Source organism: Triturus cristatus, chromosome 7 (genome assembly GCF_964204655.1).
Source record: "Triturus cristatus chromosome 7, aTriCri1.1, whole genome shotgun sequence".
NCBI lineage: Eukaryota > Metazoa > Chordata > Amphibia > Caudata > Salamandridae > Triturus > Triturus cristatus.
In genome coordinates, this window is record NC_140590.1 from 989,797,913 (window position 1) to 989,812,614 (window position 14,702).

At 47.5% G+C, this 14,702-nt stretch overlaps 2 long non-coding RNA genes across 2 annotated transcripts; one reads left to right on the forward strand and one right to left on the reverse strand.

The window, feature by feature from the left end:
- Positions 1–9,537: 9,537 nt before the first annotated feature.
- Positions 9,538–11,323, reverse strand: LOC146810972 (uncharacterized). The gene is made up of 3 exons (XR_014965761.1): positions 10,144–11,323; positions 9,953–10,062; positions 9,538–9,848 (listed from the first exon to the last, which is right to left on the reverse strand). It is a non-coding gene; the product is annotated as an uncharacterized LOC146810972 (long non-coding RNA).
- Positions 11,324–12,719: 1,396 nt separating this feature from the next.
- LOC146810973 (uncharacterized) lies at positions 12,720–13,399 on the forward strand. Its single transcript, XR_014965762.1, has 3 exons — positions 12,720–12,793; positions 12,875–12,984; positions 13,089–13,399. It is a non-coding gene; the product is annotated as an uncharacterized LOC146810973 (long non-coding RNA).
- The last annotated feature ends 1,303 nt before the right edge of the window (positions 13,400–14,702 follow it).

Below are 14,702 nucleotides of genomic sequence, written 5' to 3' on the forward strand. Positions count from 1 at the left end.
TGGTGTAGTGAGCAAAAGAATGATGGATTTAACCTAGATCCTTGTGACTGGAGGTGAATGTTTGCATTGTCCAACATTCCGTCCTTCAACTTGTTTGTTTTGCATATGTCGCCCTAAGTGGGAAGGTTATGGCCAGACGTGGGTCCCGTGCTCACTACACCACTGGATTCAAGCTAGCCTGGCTGATGAAGGGTGATGCCTGAAACCGGTGCCAGGATGCTTGTTTCCAGTCCAGGGAGGACCTGGCTTGGCAGTTCGGGCTGGACTGTTCCCACAAGGAACAGGGTCAAGACTGATTTGCATATGGCTGGGTACAAACTGGGGTGGTGTGGTGAGCAAAAGAATGATGGATTTAACCCAGATCCTTGTGACTGGGGGTGAATGTTTGTATTGTCCAGCATTCCGTCCATCAACTTGTTTTTTTTGCATATTTTTTCATTTCTCAGCAACATGTACATAGATGTTACTTCATCCAGCTTCCTAACTGATCTGCTGTGGTTAACTTTCGAACAATAACAATCCTATTGTACATTCTATGTTCTGTCTCTAACTACTGATGTCCCATTAATAATACATCATCACAATCTCCTATATTGTGTCCTGTAAGTATCCACTCCACTGTCAGTGTTCACCTTTTCCATCAATGTGCACTTCCCCATCACTACCAGGACTACCTGTCAGTGTCATCTCTCATGTCACTGCTCCTCTATTCTGTCATTGTCATAAACATCCACCTCATCTTGTCAATGTCCATCTTTCCTGTCACTGAACACAGGCTCTACAACTCACTACCTTCACCATCATGGCCTTCCTCTCCCGTCAATGTCCACCTCTTATTAATCAGACGCCCCCCTTCCCAGGTTTTCGGGTTTTTAATCTAAATGAGCCCACACTAATCAAAGAAAGTATAGCCATGTGTAGGCAAGGAAGCAGTCTTTTTTACATGCCTAATTCAGTGTGTTTTGCTGCCTGGTTTCTAAATACATTCTCGTTTTGCTGTGCTGCATTTGGCTGGGCTGACACGCCGTCAGCACCCCCTCCCTCCACCGGCTACGTGAGAAGAGAGTAAGGATGGAAGGTCTGTCTCTTATTCCTATTCATACAGCTTATCTCGGTGGCTGCGTAGATAAGCTTCAAAGATGAAACTCAAGCCCCATTGGTGTGTCTTTTTCCCATATTAATTGTAGAGATAATGCCCTTTATTGCCGATGGATGTTAGAATCTTATGGAGCTTGTTTCCAAAAAATCTTACAACTGAGCCCTCTTATTGCATACACAGAATACAGGTTCAGCGAGAACTTGTGAGTAATAGTTTTACTGACAAAGCAAATGCAGTTTGGCACCATTTGTTTTACAAATGCCTTGGAACTTTAAGTGAAACTTTGTGCACCGCTGCTGTATAAATGTATTAAAGGCACACATCTCTAAAATATTTTCAACAGACAAATGCTCTGTCAGTGCTGTAAATATGATGACACTGACCTACCGTGAGTGAATAAATTGAAACCTTTGTGTACATCAGTAAATATGAATAACTTGCCACCTGGAGTAGTGGGGTTTCACCCCAGTTTCGGTATTGTAGGTATGCACAAGTTTGTTATGAGCCATAATGTATGCCAATATAAGCCTAGGTAGCTGCATGACCTTTTGCCTACATTTGTCCTACCTTTTCTACATAATGGCTCTGGCGCTGACCTTTTACCTAGTTAGTAGCCGAATAATATGTTGTGTGGTTTTCAAAAACTAGCCTAATTTATTATGCATGAGGATTCTTAGTATCACAGCAGGATTACCATCTTCTGTATAATAACTCTGTAGAAAAGTCACCGCTATTGTCATTTTTGAACAACAGGCCCCCAGTACCATGACACATCTAGGTAGAACCCCTGAGGGTACCTTTCGGGTAGATAAGCACCATATCTTCTCTGGGCAAACTAGAGGAGAAGCTTCCATGCTGACACAAGACGCTGAAGTCCTGACATTCCTCAAGGGGTGTCCAACTCGAGACCAAGATGGGGTCCTTCGTTCTTTCCCATCAGGTAATGGGGTTGGCTCTTTCCTAGTGGGGATTCTTGGCTCCACACCTACATACGTGATTGGTACACTTAGTTAGGGTTTGCATCTTAGGAGTACTCATGATTACTTCCATGTATCTATATGCCTGCATATATTCACTGTTTTAGCACAATGGTAGAATTCTACCTTTGAATTACTCCGTCAGTGCTTGCAATTGTATATATATGTTTCTATCTCATGGTTGTCGCAGCACACTAGAATGACGCTGGTTCAATAAATGGTTATTGAAAACGTCCCCTTCGTTTATTCTGTTTATCCCTTTGAGAAGAAGTGAGCACAATTAACTGAGTGAAAAGTACTGAACTGTTTTCACGATCCCTGAGAAGTCAGGGATGTCATGTTTGATAGTTGCCAGACTATTCACTCCTTGGTAAGCTTGCGGGGCTCATAGTGGCATTGTGAGCTACCTGGTCTACAGACTAACATATAATTTGGGGGTGTCTGGAATCAGTCTGGATGCCAATCCCTTAGTTGATGTTGTCTAAATGCGCAGATCCTACATAGATTTCTAGGAAGTACACGAAATAGCGCCGCCAACGTTGGTTTGGTTCTTATTTAATGATCAAATCTGAGTAGTTCAGTCGTGCTTTCTCATAGACCTCTACTCTCATTTACCCAGAGATACCTGGAGTGGAGAGGGAAAATCTGGAATCAGTCCGGATGCCAATCCTTTATTTCAATGTTGTCTAAATGTGCAAACCCTACATAGATTTATAGGAACTACACAACAGTTGAATGATGCATAGTGCGGGTGCCATTACGATGTCGGGCAGAATTGCGCCCAACACCGACTCGATCATGGGACCGACCAACTCCCGGTTGGCAGTACCGACCGCCTCATTAGGATGCGATTGAACACTGTTCTGTCCCCTTTCTATATTTCACTATGGGAGTATGCATTACTGGCGTAAACCAGCCATAATGCATGCTCACATAGTGAAATGGAAGGTGCAGTTCATCCCTGTACCCCGTGGCAGGCACCCGAAGGTGCCTGCCACAAGATACAGGGATCAAACCTGCGGCTGTGACCCAAAGGGGGAACTGCTGGGGACCCCTAGCACGCTTTCTGACATGGTTTCTATGTCGGATAGACCGGCATGGAATCCATGTCGGAAACCGTGATCATAATCTCAAGGGCGGCTGGATTCTGACTAGCAGACAGGCTCTTTATTTGTTTAATTTATTCATGCAACTTATAAAGCGCGCAAATACCCTTGGGTGTCTCGGCGCTGTGGACCGGTCAGAGGAAGGCTGGTACGGATGGCTATTGATGAAAGAGCCAGGTCTTTAGTTGTTTTCAAAAAGTGATCAGCGTGGGACTAGTCTTGATGTGGAGAGGGAGCTTATTCCATAGTTTGGTGGTGGTGACGGAAAATGTTCTGTCACCCCAGAAGGCTTTTTTGGTTCGGGGAACAATCAGTAGGTTTGCTGCTAATGAGCGTAAAGGTCTGGTGGGGTTGTAGGGGCACATAGTTTTCCTTAGAAACTCCGGTCCGATGTTGTGGACTGCCTTGTAGGCAATACATGGCGCCTTGAACTTGGATCTGCTCCTGATGGGCAGCCTGTTGAGCTGTCGTACCAAATTGGATATAGGTTTTAATTTGGCGGTGGCTGTCAGAAGTCTGGTGGCTGCATTCTGCACTAGTTGTAGCTTGTTTAGGACTCTTTCTTGGGCATTGATAAATAGTCTGTTACAATAATCGACCTTGGGCTTGACTAGAGTGCTGATGAGAGTCCTAGCAGCGCTGGTTGGGAGGAAACGTAGTAGTTTCTTTATCATCTTGATAACGTAGAAGGATGCCGAGACGACTGCATTGGCGTGGTGTAAGAATGACAGCTTGTCATCGAGCATGACACCTAGATCTCTTACCTTTGAGACGGGGGACGGGGGTGATCCCAACTTGGCTGGCCATCAAGAAGGGGACCAGGTGGGGGAGAGGTTACCAAAGATCATCACCTCCGTCTTGTCGGAATTTAATTTGAGGCAATTGTTTTTCATCCAGGCACTGATGGATAGCATTCCCTCTTGGAAGTTTGCAGCCACCTCCCCTCCATCATTGTGGATCGCAAGCACCAGTTGCGTGTCGTCAGCGTACGACGTTAGGCCCATGTTGTAAGATTTGATGACCCCTCGCCAGGCCCCGACACATAGATGTTAAACAAGGTCGGACTTAGCAAAGATCCTTGAGGGACACCACATGGGAGGGCAAATGGTGGGGAGTTGAAGTCACTGAGCGTCACTGATTGGGTGCGATTGGAGAGGAAGGAGGCTAGGAGGTCCTTGGCTTTGTGTGTGATGCCGATGGCTGCGACACGGTCGATCAAAGTTACGTAGTCGACGTGCCGAATGCCGCTGAGAGGTCCAGTAGCACAAGGACCGCGGCACCTCCCCCATCAAGTATCTTCCTGATTTCATCGGATGCCTTAATGAGAGCCGTTTCAGTGCATTGGCCCTTTCTGAAGCCGAATTGGGTGTTGTCAAGTAGGTTGTTTTCGTCGATAAATTGTGCTAACTGTATGTTCATGATTTTTTCGGCGATTTTTGCTGGGAATGGAAGACAGGCAATAGGCCTGTAGCTTTTAGTATCTGTGGGATCGAGGTTGTACTTTTTTAGTAGGGGCTTGATGGCGGCTTTTTTCCAGATGGAAGGATACAAGCCTGTCCTGAACATCGATTTGCAGATGTTTGCTAGGTTAAGGCCTATGATGTCGGGAATCAATTTGAGAGTTGAAGGGGGGCAAGGGACGTTGGAGGATCCAGATTTGACTGTGGTAATTAGATGAGAGATCTGTCCTGACTTGACTAAACTCCTCTAGTGTGGGAGAGGTTTGTTCGTCAGTTGGGGTCATTTTGCAAGGGTGGGGAGGGTTTTTGTCTTCGCTGGGAGATCCTGTGGGGTTGTCGGTCGTAGTGTGGGCTGGGAAATTGGCGTAGATGTGACTGACTTTTTCTTGGAAGTAGTTGCCAGTGAGTTACAGAGTGTTTGGGAGGCGATTATGGGGGCTTGGTCCCTTGTCCTGATAGCTTGGTAACTACCTGGTACATCTGTTTGACAGAAACTTGCGCTGATTCAACTTGTTTAAGGTAGTAATTGCTTTTCCCAGAGATTAAGAGGCTTTTGTAATTGGTGAGTGCCTCTCTATAGAGGATTTTATGGGCCGAATTGTTGTTTCGGCGAAAACGCCGTTCTTGGTACCTGCATCTTTGTTTCTCAAGTCTTAGTGTCTCTGAGAACCAGGGGCCGGATGGAGTCTTTCTATTGTTGGATACATTTTTGAGGGGGACCACTGTGTTAACTGCATTCTGGAGCCAATGTGTGTAGTTGTTGGCTGCGAGTCCGGGGTTGTGTGGCAGGTCTTGCTGGGTGGAGAGCAGGTGGGAGTTAAAGTCTAGCGGTGCAATGTTACTCCACGCTTTGAACTGCCTGGGGGAAAGAAGTTGGTATGAGGGGGGTATTTGTTTTAGTTTGGATGTCTAAAAGGACTGTGCAGTGGTGTGTCCATGGCACCGGGAGGACGTTCTCTAAGGAGATTTGTTGATTGTTGGAGAACAGTGTGTGACCGGTGGAGTGTGTGGGGGAAGTCACTAGTTGCAAGAGGCCTACAGATTCTAATTCGGCTAAAAGGGCTGACGTGTCTTGGTCATTGTTAGAACTGGGGTCAACCGATTCCGAAACGGTAGCTTGGCGCGAGGTAGGAAGGCACCCGAAGGCAATGTGTAAAGTAGTTGTGCAGCACTCACTCACACGGATTCAGCCATGCGCACACAATGAAGGACACCACACCAGGTTGTTTGGTAAAGAAAAACAAGATTCTTTATCTATTTCAAATCGGGGTGAACCAATTCATTTCAGGGATAATGAAGGCAATCCAAAGCAGCAGTCAATTCATTCAAGTAACTAGACAGATATTCGCAGGACAGCAACTAGTCCCTTCAGTTAGATGAAACAGGGCATTTTAGGGCATCCATTAATTTATTCAGTTAGCTGGAACAGTGCATTTTGGGGCAACAATTAGTTCATTCCTGCAAATAAGGCAGTGCATTTCAGTACAACAATTAATTCATTCCTGTGAATAAGGCAGTGCATTCCAGTACAACAATTAATTAATTCCTGGTCATTAAATCGCAGGGCAGCAACACGGTCAAACTAGCGAATCAAGGGGGTAATCTCATGCCAACAAATAATTTAGGCAGGTAACCGGTGCAGGCAACTTTAGGGTAACAGTTTACATGTTCAACTTCACCATAGCATGAATATCTCTCACTTCCCTCTCGCGGGCAGCCCTATATTCGCTTTAGCCAGCAGTAGGATAATATGGTATGCATGGGGCCCCGAGGCCCAGTTTCAGTTCCTGGAGGGGAGGGGAGCACGCGTGGCTGCCTCGCCAGACGATGGAACCTCCTGGGCAGCCCCCGCGATTCCCGCAGTCACTCCGCCCTCCCCCAGGGGGTTTTACCTCTCAGTGGGGGGGGCTCCAGACCAGGCGGGAGCCCACACAGGCAAAGCGGGCTCCACGCGACACTTGCTTGTGGCAGGGGTGAGGCCGGGGGTTTCGGAGCCGGTCTCGGCCCACGGTGTCTTCTTCGTCCCGGGATCCCCCCGGACGCAGGTCTCAAAGGTCGCACCCGCAGCGGGCAATCCCTGCGTGGCTCGCTGGGGGGTGCGGCGGCCTCGCCCAATGGCTAGCGGCACTGGCGGGGGCGTGGCTGGTGACGCGGCCAGCGCCCCGTCACATGATAAGGGCCGCGCTGGCTTCGCCGATCTGTTGCAGGCTTCCTCAATACCGCGGCGGCCCTCTACAGGCTTTGGGGGCCGCGGCGGTGAGGTTACAACATGCGATCGTGGTGGCGGCAAGTACCCGGGCCGTGGCAGTGAGTTGGGGGCATATAGCGCATAGAGGGTACAGCGCTCAGCAGTTATCGCTTGGAGGGAACACAGCGGTAACTTCGCCGAATCCTGGGCTGCGGCGGTGACGGCTGACAGCCTTTCGAGACCGTAGCGCTTGGGAGCCACAGCAGGGGAGGGAGAGGCACGGCGGCAGTTTAGTGAAGTCAGGGCAAGTAGCGCTTAGAGGCCACACAGCGCTTGGGACTAGCAGGAGTGACCCTTTCCTCGGGGAGCACAGTTCTGGCAGGGCAGCGCTAGATGGGCACAGCGCTTTACCTGTAGTCCCCATAGGGCTCACAACACAGTCCACGTTTCCAGGGCAGCACTCCTCTTAGAGGGGAAAGAAGATGGCAGGTCTCCCTGGCAGGCTTATGAGGGGGAGAAGGGGTTGAGTTGGCAGGCATCAGAGGCAGGGTGGGTCTCTGCAGCACACTGGAGATGGTCCCCTGGGTTTCCCCCTCACCAGGCAAGATCAGCAGGCAGGCAGAGTCCCTCATCTAACTTGGGTACAGCAGGACCTAGTCTCAGTCAGTCCCAGTAGTGTAGGTTTCTCCCCTAGGCCCAACCGCCTACGCTCCGGCAGAGGTTCCCCCAGGTCCAGTGGTGCCCCAACTGACTAGTTCAGTTTCCCTCCTTTCCTCTTATACTCCCAGGTCAGGTGACCCTCCTGTAAAGGAGGCAAAGCATAATCCCTCCCAGGACTGGAAGGTCCAGGAGCTTCCACATAACTGTATATGGGACAAAAAGGCGGGATGGTAATGATACTGTATCAAGATGTCCCAGCCTGCTCCTAACCACTAGTGCATGTATGCAATGGCCACTCCGCAGTAACAGGGGCCTGTGGCAGCCATGTTGTTAGGAGAGAGCACCTGCACCTCAGCACTGTTTGGCAATGGTAAGGCGCCCAGAGACCTAGGGCCGGAGCGGTGCACAACGCGTGCTTCAGGGTGTCAAATGCCTCTTGACAGGCAGCCGTCCAGATGACTTTATGGGGTTGCCTTTTAGAGGTTAATTCAGTCAGGGGGGCCATGATCGTTCCATACCCCTTGACAAACCAGCGGTAGTAACCCGTGAGGCCGAGAAAATCTCGAACCTCCGTTTGGGTTTTGGGGGGCTCCCAGGCCAAGATGGTCTCAATTTTGGCCTGAAGGGGTTGCACCTTACCCCTGCCCACCAGGTGTCCCAGGTAGATGACAGATCCCTGTCCAATCTGGCACTTTTTAGCCTTGATGGTTAGGCCAGCCCGTTGTAGAGCCTGTAGCACCTCCTAGAGGTGCTCCAGATGGTCCTCCCAGTTGCTGCTGAAGACAGCTATGTCGTCCAGGTAGGCAGCTGAGAAGGCCTCTAGGTCAGAAAGCACCTGGTTGACCAACCGCTGGAAAGTGGCTGGAGCATTCTTGAGCCTGAGGGCATCACCCGAAATTGAAAGTGGCCCTCGGGGTGGAGAACGCAGTCTCCTTGGCTCCATCCGCCATAGCAATCTGCCAATATCCTGTCAGGTCGATGGTACTTAGATACCGAGCTGCTCCCAGTCGGTCGATAAGCTCATCCGCCCTAGGGATCGGGTGAGCATCCGTCTTGGTCAGGGAGTTCAAGCCACGGTAATCCACACAGAACCGAAGTTCCGGTGTGGTGACCGGTGGGGCCACTTTCGGCACCAACACCACCGGACTAGCCCAAGGGCTGCTGGAAGGCTCAATCACCCCCAGCTCCAACATCTTGGCCACCTCACTCTGGATGCTGGTCTTGATTTTGTCGGACAGCCGGTAAGACTTGGTTTTCACGGGCGGGCTGTCCCCTGTGTCCACGTCATGGGTACACAGATGTGTGATCCCAGGAGTGAGGGAGAACAACGAGGCGTACTGCTCCAAGACCTGGTGGCAGTCCCTCTGTTGCTCAGGGGTAAAGGATGGGGAGAGGATCACTCCCTCCACCGATCCATCCTTCTCTTGGGCCGCCAGAAGGTCCGGAAGAGGCTTGCTTTCTTCCTCTTCGCTCCTATCCGTCAGCATAAGGAGAGCAAGCTCTGATTGCTCATGGTGCGGCTTCAGGCGGTTGATGTGGAACACCCGATGGGGTTGTCGGGGGGTCTTGAGGCCGACAACGTAAGTGATCTGGCCTCTCTTCTCCACAATGTCGTACGGTCCAGTCCACCGGTCCTGGAGGGCGCTAAGCTCTCCGCGCACCATGACCCACATGACCAACATCCAACTCCACCATTCGAGCGTTGCGGACGTACCACTCCTTCATGACGGCTTGACTAGCCTCCAGGTTGTTTGAGGCTTCCTTCCACAGCTTGGCCATCCGGCTGCGGAATGCCAGCATGTAGCGGTCCACATCCCGGAGAAGCTTCGTAGAAGTCTTCTCGCACCCCTCCTTCACAAGACTGAGGGGCCCCCTAACGGGGTGTTTATCAAAAAATTTATCAAAAAAAGATTCCTTTCTGTGTATTACTCTTTTAGTTGGTGACCATGAGGCCTACACATTTAGATCAATAACCTTTGATTTTTGACTGTGACACTGGACAAATATTATTACTCCAGACTAGAATATACTTTTTGTTACTCTCAAAATTTATTTTTCATAGGAAAACACTTATGTTCAATAAAATCATATTTTAAAATTGCATTCAATATATACTCTGATTGGGTGCTCTGGTACAGTCTTATATATGCTATCTAACAATTCCGTATTACGGTATCTATCTCAGAGTCACACACACTTCAAATCATGTACTTTCAAAATTGCAAATTAAATACTACACAAATACATTTCATATGCTTTAAAAAGTCCCACTGTCGACGCGTTTCGGTGCATAGGTTACAATAGTAGCACCTTCCTCAGGACGGACGAGAATTTAAAACCAAAGTTTTGTTCTTCTTTCTAAAAAAGAGAATGCATATAATTAATACCATTTCCCTATGGAGAGTTGATTCTAGTTCTGGGCTATGCTGTTAGTGTCACTTATACATATTGTCTGCCCTTACTTTAAGTGTAGGGGTTGAAGTCCTTCTGTGGGTGTTCAGGACGACTTTATCACCTCTCAACTTTTGTGATTTTAGACCACTTGCATCATAGTCAGTGGAGTCATAGAATTCTACAAAAAGAGCATGGAGTTATTTCACCATACTTTTTGAGCCTATTAGCCTATTCTCATGCTGTTAAGCAAAACACTTACTTTTAAAAAGTCACGTTGACACATGTTCAATGGTGTCTTAAAGCAGGTACGTCTTTCGATATGCACCGCCTGTATTCAATTGTTTAGCTGTGCCTGTAAGGTACATAGATAATGCTATATACTTCAAATAATGATGTCATGGCACTGGTGTTTATTCTCAACAAATACATCCATATACCTACCAATAGGTTTTTCGCCTAATGTTTAAGTTCAGGCTGTCCTTCCCTGCACCTTTTCAAGTGGTGTCCTGATACCTGTACCGGAATAACATGACGTTCAATTTAAGTGTACAGTTATCCATAGATCATGGCTTTAGACATCTACCTATCCCCTACTCCTTCTAAATTAGAAAGGGGTTCAGTACATACCAGTTAGAGCCTGCAATATCTTGTGGCAGCCTGAATCTTGACAACGCTGTCTTCTTTTCTTTAAGCGCTGTCAGCCACACTGTAGGTTTTCTTGGGGGTGTTTTTACTTTTACTCCCAACCTGTGTATTAAAAGTCATATTGGAGGAGGTTTTATTTAGATCCTCGCATAGAAGAATCTTCTTATCGCATTCCCCAGATTTTGCCAAATTTGCTAATTACAAGTATGTCCTCTACTCTCATTGTCACTCATGCTGTTTTAAAGCAGTGCTGAGGTGTACTTTAATATTTCTTTATCAGAGGTAACTAACAGAAACCGTGCCCTGTTCGCTTTGCAGTGCTACAGCGTTAAAAGCGATTGTCACAAGCAGCCCCTCCCTAGAGCACTTGCTTAATGACCCTCCCTAGAGCACTTGCTTAATGCAAGCTGATAGACTAAGGTCTTCAGAAAAGGAGTACCACAACTTTCCCCCTTTCCTAGGATTTCAGTCTTGGAATCCTGCATAGGAGAAAAGATTCTCTCCCTCACTCTACATACATTCGAGTGCCCAATGCTTACTCAAGTCTTCTATCCATCTAGTTTGCACCAAAGCGGTCCTTACCTTTAAAAATCGGCGAGCCTGCTAGTCACAACGTCCTGCTTCCACCGCAACTGGTGAATGCAGTCGTTTGTGCAGGCTTTAAATACCCCTAGGCATACTTAATTGGATGCCTATTACCTGCCAAATTGGTATTTAACATTCAATTAAGGTAGCCGTCTATCGGCGCCATTTTAGTAGTTTTTTGCATCAATCCTTTAAGGACTACAGGTCCATGGGTTCAATCCCGGGTCCTCCTGTTTGCCGAATTTTAAGCTGGTGACTATTATTATTTCTGATTTGTTTATAACACTGTCCCCTTTTCTTTTAATATTGTAAACTTCCTCCTGGGCACACCGGTTTGTTCAGACCGATTTTCGATCGAAAATCGGTCTGAACAAACCGGTGTGCCCAGGAGGAAGTTTACAATATTAAAAGAAAAGGGGACAGTGTTATAAACAAATCAGAAATAATAATAGTCACCAGCTTAAAATTCGGCAAACAGGAGGACCCGGGATTGAACCCATGGACCTGTAGTCCTTAAAGGATTGATGCAAAAAACTACTAAAATGGCGCCGATAGACGGCTACCTTAATTGAATGTTAAATACCAATTTGGCAGGTAATAGGCATCCAATTAAGTATGCCTAGGGGTATTTAAAGCCTGCACAAACGACTGCATTCACCAGTTGCGGTGGAAGCAGGACGTTGTGACTAGCAGGCTCGCCGATTTTTAAAGGTAAGGACCGCTTTGGTGCAAACTAGATGGATAGAAGACTTGAGTAAGCATTGGGCACTCGAATGTATGTAGAGTGAGGGAGAGAATCTTTTCTCCTATGCAGGATTCCAAGACTGAAATCCTAGGAAAGGGGGAAAGTTGTGGTACTCCTTTTCTGAAGACCTTAGTCTATCAGCTTGCATTAAGCAAGTGCTCTAGGGAGGGTCATTAAGCAAGTGCTCTAGGGAGGGGCTGCTTGTGACAATCGCTTTTAACGCTGTAGCACTGCAAAGCGAACAGGGCACGGTTTCTGTTAGTTACCTCTGATAAAGAAATATTAAAGTACACCTCAGCACTGCTTTAAAACAGCATGAGTGACAATGAGAGTAGAGGACATACTTGTAATTAGCAAATTTGGCAAAATCTGGGGAATGCGATAAGAAGATTCTTCTATGCGAGGATCTAAATAAAACCTCCTCCAATATGACTTTTAATACACAGGTTGGGAGTAAAAGTAAAAATACCCCCAAGAAAACCTACAGTGTGGCTGACAGCGCTTAAAGAAAAGAAGACAGCGTTGTCAAGATTCAGGCTGCCACAAGATATTGCAGGCTCTAACTGGTATGTACTGAACCCCTTTCTAATTTAGAAGGAGTAGGGGATAGGTAGATGTCTAAAGCCATGATCTATGGATAACTGTACACTTAAATTGAACGTCATGTTATTCCGGTACAGGTATCAGGACACCACTTGAAAAGGTGCAGGGAAGGACAGCCTGAACTTAAACATTAGGCGAAAAACCTATTGGTAGGTATATGGATGTATTTGTTGAGAATAAACACCAGTGCCATGACATCATTATTTGAAGTATATAGCACTATCTATGTACCTTACAGGCACAGCTAAACAATTGAATACAGGCGGTGCATATCGAAAGACGTACCTGCTTTAAGACACCATTGAACATGTGTCAACGTGACTTTTTAAAAGTAAGTGTTTTGCTTAACAGCATGAGAATAGGCTAATAGGCTCAAAAAGTATGGTGAAATAACTCCATGCTCTTTTTGTAGAATTCTATGACTCCACTGACTATGATGCAAGTGGTCTAAAATCACAAAAGTTGAGAGGTGATAAAGTCGTCCTGAACACCCACAGAAGGACTTCAACCCCTACACTTAAAGTAAGGGCAGACAATATGTATAAGTGACACTAACAGCATAGCCCAGAACTAGAATCAACTCTCCATAGGGAAATGGTATTAATTATATGCATTCTCTTTTTTAGAAAGAAGAACAAAACTTTGGTTTTAAATTCTCGTCCGTCCTGAGGAAGGTGCTACTATTGTAACCTATGCACCGAAACGCGTCGACAGTGGGACTTTTTAAAGCATATGAAATGTATTTGTGTAGTATTTAATTTGCAATTTTGAAAGTACATGATTTGAAGTGTGTGTGACTCTGAGATAGATACCGTAATACGGAATTGTTAGATAGCATATATAAGACTGTACCAGAGCACCCAATCAGAGTATATATTGAATGCAATTTTAAAATATGATTTTATTGAACATAAGTGTTTTCCTATGAAAAATAAATTTTGAGAGTAACAAAAAGTATATTCTAGTCTGGAGTAATAATATTTGTCCAGTGTCACAGTCAAAAATCAAAGGTTATTGATCTAAATGTGTAGGCCTCATGGTCACCAACTAAAAGAGTAATACACAGAAAGGAATCTTTTTTTGATAAATATCTGACACCCAGTCCTTTCTGGTCCCTGGGAAACTCTCTTTTTTGAGATTCCCCTAACGGGGTGGCCATAGAGCAGCTCAAAGGAGCTGAAACCGAATCCCTTCTGCGGCACCTCTCGGTAGGAGAACAGCAGACAGGGTAAGAGGACGTCCCACTTCCATCTCAAGTCCTCTGGCAGACTCCGGATCATCCCCTTCAGAGCCTTATTAAAGCGCTCTACGAGTCTGGGGGTGGTAAGGAGTGGAGAACCTGTAGGTCACTCCGCACTCCTTCCACATGGCCTGCATGTAGGCCGACATACAATTAGTGCCCCTATCTGACACCACGACCTTGGGGAATCCCACCCGGGTGAAAATCCCCATCAAGGCCCGCGCCACCGCCGGTGCAGTGATGGTCCTCAGAGGAATTGTCTCCGGGTACCGGGTGGCGTGGTCCACCAACACCAAGATGAACCGGTGTGTCAAAGAAGTCGGCGGGTCCATCGGCCCGACATTATCAATGCCTACCCGCTCAAAAGGGGTACCGACAACCGGGAGCGGATCCAGAGGGACCTTCAACTTAGTCCCAGCCTTGCCACTCTCTAAGTCTTACAGGTCTTGCAAAAGGTGTCAGAGGCAACTCGCATTCTGGGCCAGTAAAAATGTGGGACCAAACGAGCAAAGGTTTTGTCCTGGCCCAGGTGTCCTGCGAGTGGTATCTCGTGTGCCAATTCCAGGAGAAAGGCCCGGTAGCATTGGGGGACCACTAACGCCCTTGATGATGCATGCACCGGAGCCTTAGGCTCACTGTAGAGGAGGCCATCCTCCCACTAAATATGGTAATTGCCGGTCTCCTGGTTCGTCGCTTGGGCTTCGGCCTGCCGCCGCATACCTTCAATCGTGGGGCACTCTCTCTGTGCCTGACAAAATTCCTCCCGGGTAGGCCCTCCTTCCACCTGCCACTCTGCAGGGGTCGGCAAGTCCCCCACGGGAACAACATCCACCTCTGCGGACTCCGGCGTCACCTCCGCGGACTCCCCATCCATCTCGCAGGGTGCATCCTCCACAACGTCCTCCTGACCAGCATTGGGCTGGGCCATTGTTCCAGGCTCCACCCCAGGTTGAGTTCCTTGCCGGGCAGCCATGGACCTCGTTATCACGCAGGTCCATCC